The sequence below is a fragment of the Ambystoma mexicanum genome, chromosome 6p (genome assembly GCF_040938575.1).
Source record: "Ambystoma mexicanum isolate Mex_15411 chromosome 6p, UKY_AmexF1_1, whole genome shotgun sequence".
In the NCBI taxonomy this organism is placed as follows: domain Eukaryota; kingdom Metazoa; phylum Chordata; class Amphibia; order Caudata; family Ambystomatidae; genus Ambystoma; species Ambystoma mexicanum.
In genome coordinates this window covers 83558570-83575080 of record NC_090935.1, presented here as the reverse complement: position 1 = coordinate 83575080, position 16511 = coordinate 83558570, and positions in this window count along the sequence as shown.

Here is a 16511-nt window from a genome sequence, read left to right as displayed (position 1 = left end):
TTTTCCATGTCAGTACTGCACAGTTTTGAGGTAGGGCTCGGATGCATGGATAAAAGCATCCCACAGTCTTCTAGGTCTTCCAGTCCTAAGAGACCCTGTATGCCTAAAGAAATTGTCGGTATGTATGAGTTAAAGCTTGATATTTTGGATTGGTTGGCATGTTTGAATATAATCATGGGATTGAAGACATTACAGGGAATAAGTTGCTTCCCTGGCTCTTCTCTAGGCTACCCACTGTTGCATTTGATTTTGTGATGGCTTGGGGGAGGTAGATAGGATGATATATGATATGATATGGAATTTGTAACGCGCCTATACACAAGTGTTTCAAGGCGTGACGAGGCGGGGGGGAAACAAAGGGAGACAGGCAACGATCCTACTTGGCCAGGTGTCATTCAGATCGCGCAAGTGCAAGGGTAGAGGGGAAGGGAAAAGTGCATGGGGGAAAGGGAGAGGGGAAAGTGCAGTACAGGGTTATTAGCATACAGCACACAGGATAAATAACAAGGGCCAGCTGGTGGCAAGTGCGAGGTAAGTGCAGACAAATGCTGGGAGGGGGCGCTGTAGGGATACAGACACAGTCCCGCAGTGCAGGGGTTGCCGGGGAGGCAGTGCAGGTGAGAGTGGCTGGGCCAAGGACCAAGAACGGTGAGTGGCCCAGTTGCAGATTCAGTGCAGTTTCAGTAGTATTAGCAGGGGAGAAGGGGAGAGAAAGCGGAGGCAAAGAGGAAGGTTTTGAGGTGCTTCCGGAACCGGAGTTGGTTCTCCTCCAGTTTCAGGGAGGCAGAAAGGCTGTTCCAGAGGGAGGCCCCTGCAGCGGAGAGGGATCTGCCCCCAACTCGTTGTTTGGAGAAGCGGCTGACCCTGAGGGAGTTGGAGGCAGATGAGCGAAGAGCTTGAGAAGGAAGACATTTAGGAAGAGAGAGTTGAAGATATTTTGGCCCAAGGCCCCCGACGGCCTTGTGGACAATGCAGAGGGTTTTGAACTTGATCCTCGCAGTCACTGGGAGCCTGTGTAGTGATTTCAGTCGTGGAGAGATACGGTCCCTGGGCTTGAGGCCAAGGACAAGTCTCGCAGTCCTGTTCTGGATGAGTTGCAAAGGGCGGAGAGTAGAGGCGGGCAGATTTAGATATAGACTGTTACAGTAGGCCAGCTTCAAGAGAACCAGGGCTCTAGAGACAGTGAGCTTCTGGGGGAAGGAGAGGAAAGGAAGGATACCTCTGACGAGGTGTAGCTGTTAGTGTGACTTCTTAGAGACGTCGGATATGTGCGGAGAGAAGGAGAGTGTGGGGTCGAAGATGACCCCGAGGTTTTTTTCCTTGCAGTTAGGAGCAGGAAGAGGGCCCAGAGAGGCCGGCCAGAGAGCAGCAGGGAAGGAGGGAGTGGGAGTGCCGATGAGTAGAATCTCAGTCTTACTGGCATTAAGGCAGAGGTCGTTGGCGGCACACCATTCCTGGATAGCAGAAAGACAGTCAGAGATGAAGGAAGGAGAAGAGGAGGCCGAGGGTAGCCTGAAAATGAGCTGGGTATCATCCGCATAGCACTGAAAGTAGGGGAAGAGAGCAGCAATGCGGTGGGCGAGATGTGCCAGATACTGGTCGAACAGCCAGGGAGAGAGATTAGATCCCAGGGGAAATCCCTGGGGGATGGATTATGAGTGTGTGAAGCTAGCTTTAATTGCTAGATTTGGGAAGACCCCTTCCCAGTACCTTAAGAGGTTTAGGACCCTCAAAAAGCATGAAAACTTAGATGGTTGGGTTAAGGGTAACAGAGTGAACACTTATGAAGGTATGAGAAATCTTGTTATGTTGGAGTCAATTTATGATGCCTGCTCCCCTGAGCTCAGCTAGCATTTGGCTGATTCTAAGGAGATAGATCCCAAGAAGTTAGGCTGATGACTTGTGGGTTGCCAACAGAGCTACTCACAAGGATTCTGGGGCAACTCAGTAGAAGGATGAGGGAAAGCAGCCGAAGAAAGATAACAAGGAGAATTCTTATAGCTCCAATCCAAAAGAGGGCCACAAACAGCAATATAAGGGTAAACCACAAGGGAAACCGAATCAGGTTAGTGCACCATCTGGACCCAAACCAGATGGAGGTCAGAACAAACCCCCATTCACAAAGGCATTTGGGAAATGTTATGCTTGTGGGTCAACTGACCATGTGAAAGCGGATCCCAGATGTAAGGGTAAACTTTCAGTGGTCCACACTGTCTCCTTAGCCTTCTCCCCAGAGGAAGAAGTACCTATGGCAAGTGGAAACTTTCACCTACTGGCTGATGAACCCATGAGAGTCTCAGCTAGTGTTTCTTTAGTGTCCCTGGGTGTGTGGGAACAACAGAATTTAGATGTCTATAATTCCATCCCAGATAATACTAAAGAGTATTATAAAGATAGTGTTCTTGTGAATGGCCAGGAGACCTCTGCCATCAGAGATACTGGAGCCAGCATAACTGTGGTGAATGAATCATTTTTCAAGGTTGAGGATGTTGCTAAGGCACCCAAACACCTCACCAAGTTAGCTGGAGGCCCTGTGCAAATGCTTCCCCAGTTACCAGCTCTCATCCAGTGTAATGGTATGACTGTCAAAATACCTGTAAGTGTGCAGATTGAAGTACCTGGGAGAGTCCTGTTGGGTAATGATCTAAAATTCTCTTGGAGTTGTGTCAAGTACCCCCAGGCCTCCCAGTAAAAGGAGACAGGAGCTCACTATGCCTGCAAGGTAGAGGACCTTGAGAGGCTCTCCAGAGGAGTTGATAGAGGAAACATTCACTCTCACTCCACATAAGTTGCTCACTGCTATTTCTGGACAAAATGAGGCAAAGGGGAAACCCAATACCTCAAGGAAAAAGTCAGACAGCACCCCTGTGCTACCAACAAGGACATCCCCAAGATTGTCCAAGATCACACCGTTGATCCCTCCACCTCCTGAGGCAGAGAGTGAGGTACAACCTTGTGTGGTTGAGACCATTTCTGAAGAGTCAGATCTTGAAGAAGACACTGTTTTGGTTGGAGATCTTGACCCTGTTGACCATCCTGAGCTGCAGTCTTTACTGGCAGAAGATGGACCCAACAGGGCAGACTTCAGCAAAGGTCAAAGAGAGTGTCCTACCCTCGAAGGTCTTCGACAACAGGTTGCTAACCAACTTAATGGGCAATAAGTTAGAAAGCATATGTTAAACTGGGAAGATGGCCTCTTCTACAGTGAACCAACTGAGCCTATCCCTGGGGACTGCAAAAGAATTGTAGTGCCCCTTGACAACAGACTCCAGTTCCTACAGTTGGTCCATGAGGTACCTTTGTCTGGTCATTTAAGTTTCAAAAAGACCAAGGAAATGCTCTCCCTCTACTTCTACTGGCCTACAATCGGTTCAGAAGTTGACAAATTCTGTAGGAGCTGTCACACTTGCCAAACCGCTTGCAAGATTGGAGCCAAGAATGTGGCACCCCTGGTGCCTCTCCCAGTGGTGGGAGTTCCTTTTGAGAGGGTGGGCATCAACATTGTTGGTCCCCTTGACCCTCCCACATCTTCAGGGAACAAGTTTATTCTGGTTGTAGTAGACCATGCTACAAGACACCCAGAAGCTATACCTATGAGGACTGTTACGGCTCAGGCTGTGGCTAAGGATCTACTTGGTATTTTTACCAGAGTAGGGTTTCCTAAGGAAGTGATATCTGACAGGGGATCCAGTTTTATGTCCCACTACATGCAAACCATGTGGAAAAACTGTGGTGTCACTTACAGGTTCTCTACAGCCTACCATCCACTGACAAATGGACTGGTAGAGAGGTTTAATCATATTATGAAGAGCATGATAGGTGCTTTAGAGGAACCCCTTAGAAGAAAGTGGAAGCTTCTACTGCCATGTCTTCTCTTTGCTTATAGAGAAGTCCCTCAGGAGGCAGTTGGTTACACTCCCTTTGAACTCCTCTGTGGCCATCCAGTTAGAGGTCCATTGGCCCTGATTAAGGAAGGGTTGGAGAGTGCTCCTTCCCCCAAGCCAGTCAGAGTGACTGACTATGTGATTGGTCTCCGGAGGAGAATGTCACACATGATGGCAGAAATGGCAGAAGCTACTGATAACGTGAAAGCAGGTCAGGCTCTGGTCAAACATTGGCATGACCAGAAGACCAGCATGGTTGAGCTTACACAAGACCAGCTTGTATTAGTTATGGTGCCAACAAGGCAGCGGGCCTGCAGGACAAATGGATAGGACCCTTCAAGGTTGTGGGCAAACCTGGAGAGGTGAACTATTTGGTGGATTTAGGCAGACCTAAGGAGGCTCCCAGAGTCTTTCACACCAACCTTTTGAAGGCATATGTCTCGCGACCAGAAGTGGGAGCTTTGCTTCTAGCTTCAGCTCAAGAGGAGGAGGAGAGTGAACCTCTACCTGACCTCCTCAGAGGCCAGCCTTTGGATGAGAAAATAGAAAGAGTCAATCTCTCTTCTCAGCTGACTTCTGAACAACAGGAGGAGTGCACAGTTCTGTTGAATCAGTTTGCCTCCCTGTCTTCACTTTCACCAGGCTGGACCGCTTGGGGCTAGCATGATATTCTCACTGGTGACTGTTTACCGGTGAAAAGCAGAGGTTAAAGAATGTCAGAACATGTGAGATCCCACATCAAAGGAGAGATCAACAAGATGCTTGATCTCGGGGTTATAGATCCCTCTACAAGTCCATTGTTTAGTCCAGTTGTTCTAGTACCAAAGGCAGGATCCAAAGAGTTGAGATTCTGTGTGGACTATAGAGCTCTAAATGCAGTCACTAAGACTGATGCCCATCCTTTGCCAAGGACAGATGAGCTGGTGGATATACTTGGTTCAGCCAAGTACCTAAGTACATTTGACCTAACCTCAGGCTATTGGAAAATAGCCCTGGCAAACCATGCCAAGGATAAAACTGCATTCTCCACCCCAGCAGGCCTCTACCAGTTTAAGGTTATGCCTTTTGGACTAAAGAATGCACCTGCTACATTCGAAAGGATGGTCAATCAAGTTCTGAATGGGATGAGGGGCTTCTGCATGGCATACTTGGATGACATTGCAGTGTTCAGCCCTACATGGAAAGAACCTATTGATCACTTATGATATGTTTTGCAGGCTCTTGAGCAGGCCCATTTGACCATTAAAGCAAGCAAGCATCGCGCTCTGAAACGCTTGTGTACGAGCGCGATACAAATGCAATATCATATCACATCATAAATGTCAAATTGGTCGGAGCAAAGTGGTCTACCTTGGTCATGAGGTAGGAGGAGGTGAAATAAGGCCATTGCCCAGCAAGGTACAAGCTGTGCAAAACTGGGCCACCCCTACTACTCAAACCCAAGTGAGAGCTTTTCTAGGTCTCACTGGGTACTACAGGAATTTCATAGAGAACTATGGGATCAAAGCTTCTCCCTTGAATGTGATCTCATCCCCAAAATTCCCTAAAAAACCTTTGAAAACCTGAAGAAAGCCCTTTGTCAAGCTCCAGTCCTTAGAGCTCCTAATTATCACCAACCCTTCATTGTGCAGACAGATGCATCCAATACAGTTATAGGTGCAGTCCTTAATCAACTGGATGAGAAAGGTAGGGAGCCCCCCATTTGCTTCATCAGTAGGAAACTGAAGGAACCAGAAACAAGGTGGGCAACCATAGAGCATGAATGTTTTGCCATTGCGTGGTCTTTGACGATGTTCATACCATTCTTGTATGGATCTACTTTTGTGATTCAAACTGACCACCAACCCTTGAGATCGTTAATGCAAATGAAAGGGGAGAACCCAAAACTACTAAGATGGTCAATCTGCCTGCAAGGATTCAATTTCACCATTGAGCACAGAGCAGGATGTCACCACCAAAATGCTGATGGTCTCTCTAGGATGTTTTTAACTGACTAGAGGAAGAGATTCATCCAGGAGTGGATTAATTGCTCCTGTCCCTTAGTCTGGGGGTGGGGGCGAGTGTTAGGGAGAATTCTCCAGAATGGCTCATTTCCCTTACCAATAATTCTAACCTATATATGTATTTACAGTCAACTCATCTGTCAAATTAGATGTGTATCTGGGGCTGATTTACTATTTGTCCTTTGATATCTTGCCATTTGCTGATCCCCTGTAATTACCCTACTACTGTGGTGAGTATTGCTCTATTTACCATAGTCTAGAAAGGAACAGGCTCGCACCGTGCCCAGTCACGGGTACCAGCAGTACAACTGATCACTTTAGACTAGTGGTCTTTAGTCACTACTGACCAGATAAGCTAATTATTTTTACTGATATGTTACCCTACTTCACGTGGTTGATAGTGATCTCTGAACTTGATTCTTTTTGGTTGCCACTCATGGACCTTTTTTGGCTTCTGAGATTTATAGCTGAATGTCCCTTTTGTGTGGCATTTCCTACTGCTCAAACACTACTCACCCAATTGATCAAATGCCAGCACTTTGTGTAGCCTGATATTTGGATCCAACATGTTACTGCTGCTCTTCTGTACCTTACCATGAACCTCCAAATGTTCCCACTTTCCTTCAATGCCCGCTGTCTGCCCTTCACCTGGAGTTATCACATGCACTGCTACACACCACACCCCTTCATCAATCTTCCACTGCTCCTTCATCTCCCCTTCAAATCCAACTGGGTTCTTCTTACAGTTACCAAGTTACACTCAGAAATCCAATCTAATCTCACTAGCCTGAACCATCTATGTGAGTAAGCCCCCACTCTATCATTCTCCCTACATCTCCCAGACCTCATTCTTATGAAGGATCAATTATTATCCAATGCAACCTTCATCCTCATCTATCACATGGACTCCCACAGAACAAGCATGTCTGTTTTGGTTATTGCTGAAACATAGATTACCCCATGATATACCCTCCTGGCCGCTCTACACACTGAGTCTGCCATGTTCTCCAACTCCGGGTCTACGGGTAGGAGAGGTTTCAGGTTGGACTCATGATCAAGGCGGCATCACATCCATGCCCTTCATCCTGTGACTTTCCCCTTTCCTCCTTTGGATACATTGCTGCTCAGCAGCCTCCAGCGGCCCTCTCGATATGATGCTCCATTATACTACTTGCCAATCTAAATTCCTTCTTCTCTGATTGTGGCCTGGAACTCTTCTTTAGCATGGTCACCATTGTACTAATGGACAATCACGGTTTCTTAAGCCTATCCAAAGTTCACCGTCTTCTACTCATCTTTACCCTGTTTGACAACACCCTGGTTAATCGTCCCCATCTGTACCACTGTCAAGTCTTTTTACCTTTTTCTCTCTACCTCCTCGCTGCCTCTCTAATCATCAAATTCTCACCTCACTCTCTTGCCTCCTATGTTGCTGAACTCAGCACTTCCCTTTAAACATTCACCCCTCCTCATACATTCTCCATTGAAAAGGTATTCCCTGATCACAACACACACTGGCTTCTCCTTTATAACACCACTAGCTGTCTCGAAACTTAACTCCAACCCATTTCCACAATGTTGAATCCCCCCCTCAAACTCCCTCAAAATCCACCCATTGAGGACAGCAATATGACTTCACTTGACTGACTTGACGTCAATGGCACAAGTCCTACGGTTCTGTCCTCATTGCCTTCAACCACAAATCCATTGTTTAAGTTTGCACTTTAAACAAGTCGTGATGCCCCTTTAGTCTGCCTTTGAACAGCAAGAGGTATACAAAATAACCTGGTGGTTAGGATTAAGTAAAGCGTATATGTGACATTTTATAATCCTATGGAATCCCCTGTTTTTAAAAAAACAAATGGGAGGATGCAGAGCGAATGGCATTCCCATTAGTAACAATTGCCTACATACTCTAGTGCCAAGGCATCATTCGAGATGCAAAGACGGGGGTTTCTCGCTCCATATTAGAGCCCAACATGAGGTTTTAGAGGGAATATGGAGTCTCGAGTGATTGAATAACCCTGATTGATAATGTCTCTGATAAAGGCGCAAAGAAACCAGTAGGTTGTGAATCAGTGGGCGATCCGACATGTGTCATGGGTTTAAGGTGTTGGTGGACTGTGATGATGCAGGTCACAAGAAAGGCCTGGCAAATGCCACTATATGTGTGGAAACAATGGGAGGGCAACACACATTTGGCCAGATTGTTAGTTTTGAGAGTGATAGCTTAACCTCAACCTGGTGCTCAAAGAATTGAAAACATTGCAGAGTAGTTGGGAAGGAAACTGGCCGGGACGTGGGTGAAATCCATTTGAAAAAACTGGTGTGACTGATTTGCAGCTGCTATGGTTATACATGTACAGAAGGTTTTGCCAGAGATGTGTTGTAGTTTTTGAAACACAAGTTCAGATGCAGCTGATGATTTTGCCATATCATGTGAGCCCATCCTCCAGCATGTTAGATAGAGTTCACGTTAGATTCAAACAACATGCATCATTAGATTAGTTTAATCCTGCCCAGTTAAGATCTGTGTCTTCTGTAATTTTCTCCCAGAAAGTTGCGCAAATAGTACATGACGTACTAAACGGAGGTGAGGAGAATCAAGGTCTGCCGACTGACTGCTCAACTGGAGGGTGTGACACATGAAGAAGCACAGTCCACTGACTCACTACTCAAAGGGAGGGTGTGCCATGTGAAGAAGCAGAGTCTACCGACGTGCTGCTCAAAGGGAGGGTGTGCCATGTGAAGAAGCAAGGTCTACCGACTCGCTGCTCAAAGGGATGGTGTGCCATGTGAAGACGCACAGTCTACTGACTCGCTGCTCAAAGGGAGCATGTGCCATGTGAAGACACACAGTCTACCGACTCGCTGCTCAAAGGGAGGGTGTGCCATGTGAAGAAGCACGGTCTACCGACTCGCTGCTCAAAGGGAGGGTGTACCATGTGACGAAGCACAGTCTACCAACTCGTTGCTCAAAGGCAGCGTGTGCCATGTGAAGATGCACAGTCTACCGACTCGCTGCTCAAAGGGAGGGTGTGCCATGTGAAGAAGCACGGTCTACCGACTCGCTGCTCAAAGGGAGGGTGTGCCATGTGAAGAAGCAAGGTCTACCGTCTCGCTGCTCAAAGGGATGGTGTGCCATGTGAAGATGCACAGTCTACCGACTCGCTGCTCAAAGGGAGGGTGTGCCATGTGAAGAAGCACGGTCTACCGACTCGCTGCTCAAAGGGATGGTGTGCCATGTGAAGACGCACAGTCTACCGACTCGCTGCTCAAAGGGCGGGTGTGCCATATGAAGAAGCACAGTCTACCGACTCGCTGCTCAAAGATAGGTTGTGCCATGTGACGAAGCAAGGTCTACCAACTTGCTGCTCAAAGGGAGGGTGTGCCATGTGAAGAAGCACGGTCTACCGACTCGCTGCTTAAAGAGAGGGTGTGCCATGTGAAGAAGCACGGTCTACCGACTCGCTGCTCAAAGGGAGGGTGTGCCATGTGAAGAAGGAGAGAGAACTTGGATAAAGATTATTTTGTCACAGGGATCTTTCGAAAGAATGATGTGCGTGTTGGTGTGTCTGTGTGAACACTTGTGCATGTTTGTCATGTGTGTATGTGCATTCAGGTATGTGTGCATCTATTTGCATGTGTGTGTGTGTGTAACTAACTACTGTGAATTTGCTGCACAGCAGAACTGAGGCTCACCTCCCCAGATGGGTGTGGTGGAACCCTGATATGATAGGTTATTCATATAGCGCCTATACACATTGTGTTTCAAAGCACTACTAGGCAAGGTAGGGAAGAAGGGAAAATACAATGACATTCTTACAGGCCATGAACAGGAAGGATGTGAAATTAACTGTGGTACTCGGCCTGACGACATTTCAGATATTGCAAGAGCTAAGACATAGATAAGGAAGGGAGGGTGAGAGCGGAAAGGAAATGGAAACAGACAGGCGACTACCGTACTTGGCCTGACGACATTTCTGGTAGAGCCGGAGAAAAACAAGAGGTGAGGACGAGCGGTGCAGAAAGGTAGGGGAGGAACAAAACAAGCCTGTCGATCATTTCAGATAGTGCTGGAGGGGGGTGTGGGGTGGGGAGGAAAAAAACAGTAAAGGGAGGGGGGAGGAGACAGACGAGGTTGCTATCATACTAGGTCCAGGGACTATTCTGATGGAGTAAGTGTATAGAAAAAAGTAAGGGGAGGAGATTGGAAAAGGGAGAAGGGAAAGGAGGAGAGAACAGAGTTAGCAGTCAAAAGAGTGGAGACGCAAGGGGAGAATGAATACAATTGCAGAAGTCAGTAGTAACACATAATGTTGCAAGCCAGGATACAAGATGAAGATGGGAACAGCATGATGCAGGGCCACCATGAGTACCAGATGCAAAGGAAGTCCAGCATGAGAGTTGAGAAAGGGTGACGCACCGTGAATGAATGAAATCCATAAAATCCAGCATTGGCCACAAGACGGTGATGGTGAAACCAGAATGTATCAGTAAAAAACACAGGCATCCAGATTTATGTTCAAGGCCCAGTCCTAAATTCCTTGGAGTAATGAGAGAAAGAAGGTGTATTGAAGGAACACGAGTAATCCCTCATCAGAAACCAGCTATCATACTGGAATTAAGTACGCAAGAAGAGAGTGAACCAGGTGAGGAAGATTTGCACCCGCCCCTTTATTCATCTTATGCCTCCATTAGCACAGGGCAGGGTATGAAGCCAACCAGAATGCTCAGAACGCGGTCTGTATTCACTTCCAAACTCCCTGAGTGAGAAACACAAAGCTCACCAGAAAATGCTGTCTGTGTAAAGAGAACTTCTCGTGGTAGCGGGCGCATTACAGGCGGCATGCCTCATAAGGACGCCTCAATGGGGCATCAGATCAGTATTTAGAGGACACATGAATCATGGACATGCTCGCCAGGCTCTTATGACTGGTTGAGTCACTTCAGGAGAGGAAGAGAAAGGAGAAAGATGGACATGGTGATGTTTGTCTAAAGTCAGCAGCAGAGTTGCTGGTGCTGCTTCTTTCTCAGTGGAGTGGCTCCTCAATACCTCCTATGAATCTCCTGTGCAATCCCAGGGGCCCAGCGGTATTTATGGCCCCGTGGGTGGAAACCCCAAGTCACAGCTCCTTGGAGCTCAATATATATGCTTCAGAATTAGGAATTTTCAACATGAGCCTTTGTAGGTGATGGATGTGCTCTTTTTATGCGTAAATGGTTCTAAATTAAACTAAAAGGCGTTTTGTATTAAAGATAATATGTTACTTTGGACTGCGCACATGTCTGTAGTGCAAACCCTTGCCGGGGTGTTGGGCAGATAATGAATGAGTCAGGAGGCAGCCGCATCTTATAGAAAAGGCCTCATATACACATGTACGTAATGCTGTGCTAATCTGTGCAGCGACACAGCACACCTGCAAGAATTCCTATTAAGATCCTTTTGAAAGACTGGTGCAAACGCATAAAGCAATGTTAACGAGAGGTGTCCCTTTCAAAGCATTTGGGAAGGGGTTGATATCAATCCAATAGAGCAACTGCAATGCACCAAAGAAAGTCTCCATCACTCACTGCCTGCTTCGAGCAAAGGACAGGGCCAGCCTAATGCATGCCTGCTAAACTGCCTCCAAGAACTGTGTTGTCCGATGAAAAAACGGGTTGGCTAGCATGGGAGCTGCATCCTTCAATTTAAAATGAAACATGTATTCAGTGCCAGAGACTCTGAAATCAGACATTCATTGTTCATAAAATATACAGGTTTAGTATAATACTGCATAGCAGCATAGATGGGAAAAGTGTGACTCTGGGAAGGCAGATGAACATTAAGTGTCATCTTCCTCACCAGGGCATTCCTCTTTTCTTTCTATTGAATAAGGGGGGAACATGCTGCATGAAAGTGTAAATGCAGGTGCTCGCCTCAGTAAAATGTGTCTCTGGATGTATCAGTCAGTAAGTGGGGCCTCTTATTCCTGAGAGTGTCCCCTCTGATTCCTAAAGGGCCAGAATGTCCCTGTTGAGTGCAGAGTTGAAAGCATGTGATAAGAATGGAAAGGCATCAGATTGTGGGTATGGAACTGTAAAATTATGGAACAGATGAAAATTCACAAAAGCAATTCTAAATAAAGCAGTGAGTGCAGTTTTATCTATCGAACTCACACAGCCTTTATCAGGAGGGCAGATGTGTTTGGAGGTTTGGAGGCCCAAGAAGTGAAAAGATCTTTATTTCGATGACTCTATAAAAAATGTCGATGTAGTGCACCCATGGGCGTTTACATCTACTCTGCTAGGTAAGCTTCTATAAAACCTGCACCATTTATTTTCTGAAACAAGACAGAGACCTCACCAGAGATAGGTCAGCCCTGGTATATTATGGTGGACCCTCATTTCTATTCTAGTAGCTCATTATGACCCGGGGGAAAGTTCTGAGTCTGACGTCAGCGATTGGACAGCAGCTGAACTGTGTTGCATGCATATGACTACATCAACCTGTGGTTGCCTGTTTAAATGTCCTGGGAGGAAAGCTCCTTCTTTAGAATCCATAGGTTATGTGCACATTGGCTCTACACCGTGGCCATAGCATTTACAATCGCTAAGCACTAGTGTAGCTGCCTCATGTGGGCAGGCACTACTCAGGACATCACTGAGAGGGAACAGTCACCTTCCGTTACAGACCTAAAGTGAAGTGAGAGAGAGTCATTTATTTGATAAATCTCTCAGAAGGACCTGCAGTGCCTCAGATAATTACCGAGCTCCCCTCCGCCGATCCAGAAATCTTTCGAAAGGATGGTCCACTTTTGTATCTTCTGGGCATTGGATGTGGCCTTCTGATTCACTCGATCTATACCCTTCTGGTTGGCATCATAGATGGCTGGATCCCTGGAGTTCACCACCTCTGACACCTGTGTGGCATTGCTTCCCACCTGCTGGCAGAACTCAATCACCTCTGGGGTCAGGTCATCCTTGGGTTCAAGTGAGTTTACATCTACGATGCACTTAAAGAGAGAAGAGCGATGGTGTTATAAGGAGGGGTATCAGACACATCTGAAAAAGGTCATTAGCAGAAGAGTGGCACAAAGACAACATTCAATATGGTATGGACCAGCACATTTTTGAAATCATAGTTTTAAACCTGTCACATTCACGAGGTACTGGATAAGTGCAGAATGGTACAAACTTGATATGATATGGCATTTATAGCACGCCTTTACACAATGGTTTCAAGGCGTGACGAGGCAAGGGAGGGGAAACAGAGGGAGGACAAAACAATGATCTTACTAGGCCTAGTGACATTGAGATTGCGCAAGTGCCGGGGAGAGGGGACGGGAGAAGTGCCAGGGGGGTGGGGTATGGGCAAATTCCAGACACAGGATCACGAGCAAGTAGTGCAGCCAACAGGTAAATGCGAGAGCTAAAAGTGCAGACAATAGGTGTTAATAAGTGCAGGTAAGGGGAATGAACGGTTGCAGATACAGACCAAAAGTGCAGGGGATGCCGGGAGGCAGTGTGTGAGTGCAGCCTGGCAGGCAGGGACCTGGGCCCAAATTCAGAAGGTAGCCAGGTGACCAGTGCTCTATCAGACAAGAGGGGACAGTAGGGGAGAGGAAAAGAGAAGGCAGAAGCAAAGATGAAGGTCTTGAGGTGCTTCCGGAGATGGTTCTGCTCAAGTTACATAGAGGCAGGGAGGCTGTTCCAGAGGGAGACACCAGCAGAAGAAAGAGATCTGCCCCCAGCTTATTTCTTGGAGTTAGAGGTGGAGTAATGAAGAGCTTGAGTTGAAAGATATTTCTGAAGAGAGATTTGGAAGTATTGCGGTCTCAGGCCCAGAATGCCTTGTGGACAATGCAGAGGGTCTTGAACTTGATCCTTCCTGCCATTTAGTGCATGGAGAGATTTCAGGGCTGGAGAGATACAATCCCTGGGCTTGAGGCCAATGACAAGTCTCGCAATCCTGTTCTGCATGAGTTGTAGAGGACGGAGGGTAGAGGCAGGCAGATTTAGAAAGAGGCTGTTGCAGTAGTTCAGCTTAGAGGGAACCAGAGCTCTGGAGACAGTGAGCTTCTGGGAGAAAGTGAGGAAAGGAAGAATACCTCTGAGGAGGTGCAGCTGGTAGTTTGACTTCTTAGAGACGTCAGAGATGTGAGGAGAGAAGGAGAGTGTGGAGTTGAAGATGACACTGAGGTTCTTAGCCTCACAGGTGGGAGCTGGAAGAGGGCCCAGACTGGGCAGCCAGAGAGTGACAGGGAATGAAAGTGCAGGTGTGCCAATGAGGAGGATCTCTGACTTACTGGCATTAAGGCAGAGATCTTTAGTGGCACACCACTCCTGGATTGCAGACAGACAATCCGGGATGAGAGAGGGAGATGAGGCAGCTGAGGGGAGCCTGAAAACGAGTGTCATCCGAATAGCACTGAAAGTTGGAGCAGAGAGCAGCAAATCAGTGGGCGAGAGGTGACAGGTATTGGTTGAACAACCAGGGAGAACGGTTAGACCCCTGAAGAACACCACAGGTAGAAAGTGAGATAGAGGAGAGGATGGACCGAAGTAGGACCTGGGAGGGTCAGTCAGAGAGGAAAGAGGTCAGCCAGGCCAGGGCCTGATCAGTGATACAGAGGTTATCACAGAGCCAGTTGAGAAGGATGACATGGGTGACCGTGACAGAAGCAGAGGAGAGATTGAATAAGATGAGGACAGAGGGGTGATTGGCATAGAGGTTAGAGGGCAGGTCTTTACAGATGTTCAGGAGATCAGTTTCCCTGCTACTGGCTGCTCTGATGCCAGACTGATGGTCATGGAGACAAACAACAGATTCAGTGTGAAGATTAAGCTGGGAGATGGACAGCTTTTCCAAGAGTTTGCCCAGGAAAGGAGTAATAGAGATCATGTGATAGTTAGCCAGACAAGAGGATCGGCTGAGGGTTTATTAAGAAGAGGGAGCAGAAGAGTGTGTTTCAGGGGGGAAGGGAAGGTATCAGTGGTGAAAGAGTGATTGCAAAAGTCGGCCAAGGCTGGAGCGAGTGTGTAAATATGGTCCTTGATGGTTCAGGATGAACAGAGAAGAACCTGGTTTGACGAAGAACTTATTTCAAAGATCAGACTTGTCTAGAGACCTTGTCTGGGGTGAACAGAGGAAAGACAGAAAAGGGAGAAGGAGAGGTGGCTGCAGGGAGGCCAAAGGTAGAGGAGAATGAAGACAGAGAAGGAGGAGAGGACGAGAGGGTGGACAGGATGTCCTAGGTTTTAGAGATAAAATGTGAGGCCAAGGCTGTGCAGATGGCCTGGGAGGGGATAGGCTAGGTAGAGACTGCAGCAGGATTGGCCAGCTCCATTCAGATTTTAAAGAGTTTGGCAGAGTTGTTAGATGCCGCTGAGACGCGGCGGTGGATGTGAGCTCTCTTCTTAGTGAGGACAGAGAGTCGGTATTGCCTTTGAAGCAGGTGGCAGGCCAGTTTGTCAGAGGATGTACAAGGTGCCAGTCATTTCCTCTCAGCCATCCTACAATTGCGTTTAAGGGTGACGAGTCATACCAAGAGCTGCACTTGGCTTTGGGCTTCAAGCAGATCCTCATGACAGGGGCAAGTACATCAAGAGTGGCAGAGATAGATGAGAGGAGGTTGTAAAGGCCTGTGTCAGGATGTGAGTCAGTCAGAGGTGCAGGAGGGGGAGATAAAGTAGTGTCAAAAGCCTCAACTAACACACGCTTCATGGGTCGAATGACCGAGAAGGTAGGTGGCAGTGTGGGTATAGGCTCGGCCTGAGGGGTAGAGAGAGAGAGGTGAAAGGAGAGGAGAAATGAGTCACTCCAGGAGAGAGGAGTGGTGAAAGGGTTAGGGAGAGGAGGGGTTTGAGGAGATCAGAACATCCAGAGGGTGCCCTGCAGAGTGAGTCGGGCCCAAGGGAAGAACAGAGAGAGAAAGAGAGTTGCAAAGGTCACAAAAGAGTCCAGAGTAGGACCAGGAAGCATCCAGGTGGATGTTGAGGTCCCCAAGGAGGTGGAGTTGAGTGGTCGCGGCCAGGAGGGAGGAGGAGAGGTCCGCCCACTCAGAGAGGAAGGAAGTTACCTGCCCTGATGGCTGGTAGATAGGGGCCACATTGAGAGAGCAGCCAGGAGAGAGATAGAGCCTGCAGACCAGGCATTCAAAGGAGGAGTAGGCCGGCATAGGAATGATATAGGCAGGAATCCTGGGTGCAGAGAGGATCTTGTAGCCATCAGAGAGGAGAGTGTCAAAACCCATGACAGAGCTGGCCGTGAACCACGTCTTGGTGAGACCGAGAACATCAAGGTCAAGTTCTTCCAGGAAGTGGCAGATGTAAGAGGAGTGTATGACAGCTGGGCGAGAGTTGAGAGTGGCAATGTGGAGAAGGTTGCCACCCTTGAAAGACTTCTGGGGAGGGGTACATGTCAGAGGTACTCCCTGCAGAGATGTAGAAGGAGCCCGAGGGAGGGCAGAGGAGGAAGGAGGAAGGAGGAGAGTTCAAGGTAGCCAAGGAAGGAGGAGGAAGAGGGAACCAGAGAGGTGGCAGAGGGAGGAGGCAAATGAGCCAGAGAAGGGAGAGAAGGGACAGCAAGAGAGGAAAGGAAGTTGATAAGGCACACAAAGCAACTGTCAAAGAGGAGGAGGTT